Source organism: Chiloscyllium plagiosum, chromosome 8 (assembly GCF_004010195.1).
Source record: "Chiloscyllium plagiosum isolate BGI_BamShark_2017 chromosome 8, ASM401019v2, whole genome shotgun sequence".
Classification (NCBI taxonomy): Eukaryota; Metazoa; Chordata; class Chondrichthyes; order Orectolobiformes; family Hemiscylliidae; genus Chiloscyllium; species Chiloscyllium plagiosum.
In genome coordinates this window covers 183,984-186,743 of record NC_057717.1, presented here as the reverse complement: position 1 = coordinate 186,743, position 2,760 = coordinate 183,984, and positions in this window count along the sequence as shown.

Sequence of the window (2,760 nt, the reverse complement as noted above, 5' to 3'; positions counted from 1 at the left end):
CCGGTTTCCTCCCACAGTTGCTTTCTTTTTGCTGAATATGTATTTTCTCATTCCTATTCTGTATCAGAATTTATACTTGCAGAAATAACATTAATTCATTTATATCCCACAGCTTCCTCAAATCCAAATGTGTTCTGAGGCACATCTTTCCTTTACATGAAGAACATAAGAACTAGGCGCAAGAGTCGGTCGTCCGGCCCTTTGAGCCTGCTCTACCACTCAATGAGATCTTTTCGTGCCCTCAGCTCCACTTACCCGTCCTCTCACCATAATTTTTAATTCATTTAGTGTTCAAAGTCAGTGGGACAGCAATGACAGGAGTTTCTGAGAGTAATTCAGGAAGACTCAGCAGAGATTTATTCTGAAGAAAAAGAAGCATGCTTCAGGGAATATGAGACAACCACGGCTTACTAATGAAGTCAGGGATTGCTTAAAAGGAAAAGAGAAAGCATATGATGTGACGAAGGGCAGTGGGAACCAAAGCATCAGGAAGCTTACAAAGACCAACAGAGGGCAACAAAAAAGAAATAAGGAAGGAGAAGATTAATATGAGGGTAAGCTAGCCAGTGATGTAAAGGAAGATTACAAGAATTTCTTTAGATATATATAAAGGGCAAAAGAGAGGGCAAAATAGCACTGGAGAGATAATTGTGGGGAACAAAGATATAGCTGAGGAACTGAATAAATATTTTGCATCAGTTTTCACGATGGAAAACACGAATAATACCCCAAAATTAAAGAGAGTGAGGGGGCGAGCTGAGTTTGGTGTTCATCACCAAGGAGAAGGGGTTAGAAAAACTGAATGCTCTGAAGGTGGATAAGTCATCTATACCAGATGGACTACACCGTAGAGTTCAAAGGGAGATAGCTGAAGAGAAAATGGAGGCAATAATTGTGATCTTTCAGGAATCACTAGAATCAGGGAAGCCTCCATAGGACTTGAAAATCGTTCATGTGACACCCCTGTTTAAAAAGGGAGTAAGGCAAAAGACGGGAAATTGCAAGCCGATTATCCTAACCTTAGACGTAGGCAAGTTACTGGAATCCGTTGTGAAGGATGAGATTTCTGAATACTTGGAAGTGCATAGTAAAATAGTGCAAAGTCAGCAGGGGACATGCCTGACAAATCTGCTAGAATTTTTTGAGTAGGTAATGAGCATGTTAGACCAACGAGAACCAATGGATGTGATCCACCTGCATTTCAAGAAGGCCTTTGACAAAGTGCCGCACAGGAGGCTACTAAATAAGGTAAGGGGTCATGGTGTTAGAGGGAAGGCACTAGCAAGGATAGGAGCTTGACTGTCTAGCAGAAAGCAGAGTGAGGAGAAAGGGTCTTTCTCAAACGATGATGGCAGCCAGTGACAAGCAGAGTTCTGCAAGATTTGGGCCCACAACGTTTTACTTTATACATTAACGATTTAGATGAAGGAACCGAGGGCATTCTGGCTAAGTTTACAAATGATACAAAGATAAGTAGAAGGACAGGTAGCATTGAGAAGACAAGGAGGCTGCAGAAGGATTTAGACAGGTTAGGAAACTGGGCAAAGGAGTGGCAGATGGAGCACAACGTGGGAAAGGGTGAGGTCATACACATTAGTAGGAAGAATGGAGGAATGGGCTATTTTTGAACTAGGGAGATAATTCCAAAGTGAGGAGTGCAAAGAGACTTAGGAGTCCTAGTCAAGTATTCTCTCAATGTAAGCTTGCAGGTTGGGTCAGTAATTAGGAAGGCAAAAGTAATGAAGGCATTTGTTTTGAGAGGACTTGAGTATAAAAGCTGGAATGTACTTCTGAGGCTCTCTGGTCAGACCACATTTGGAGCACTGTGTGCAGTTTTGAGCCCCATATCTCGGGAAGGATGTATGGCCCTGGATTGTGTTCAGAGGAGATTCACAAGAATGGTTCCAGGAATGAAACGCTTAACATGGTGGGCGGCACGGTGGCACAGTGGTTAGCACTGCTACCTCACAGCGCCAGAGACCCAGGTTCAATTCCTGCCTCAGGCGACTGACTGTGTGGAGTTTGCACGTTCTCCCCGTGTCTGCGTGGGTTTCCTCCGGGTGCTCCGGTTTCCTCCCACAGTCCAAAAGATGTGCAGGTCAGGTGAATTGGCCGTGCTAAATTGCCCGTAGTGTTAGGTAAGGGGTAAATGTAGGAGTATGGGTGCGTTACGCTTCGGCAGGTCGGTGTGGACTTGTTGGGCCGAAGGGCCTGTTTCCACACTGTAAGTAATCTAATCTAATCTAAATCTAATCTAAACATGTGAGGAACATTTGAGGACTCTGGGTTTATACTCGATTGAGTTTACAAGGATGAGGAGGTAACGAATTGAAATTTACAGAATACTGGATGGGCTGGACAGAGTATATTTGGAAAATGTTTCCATTATTCGGAGAGACGAGGACTCAAACGAACAGCCTTAGAGTAAATGAAAGAACTTTTAGAATGGAGGTAAGGAGAAACTTCTTCAGCCAGAGAGTGGTGAATTTGTGGAATTCATTGCCACTGAAGACTGTGGAGGCCTGGCCATTGAGCATATTTAAGACAGATAGGTTCTTGATCATCAAGGGCATCAAGATTACAGGGAAAAAGTGGAATAATAGGGTTGAGAAACTTATCACCCACGATTGAATGGTTTAGCAGACTCGATGGGCTGAATGGCCTAACTTCTGCTCCAAACAGAATACTGAGACCTCCTTACAAATTTGTTTCTCAATTCTCCACTGACTATTGGGGGTTTAAATTATAATCCCAATAAGG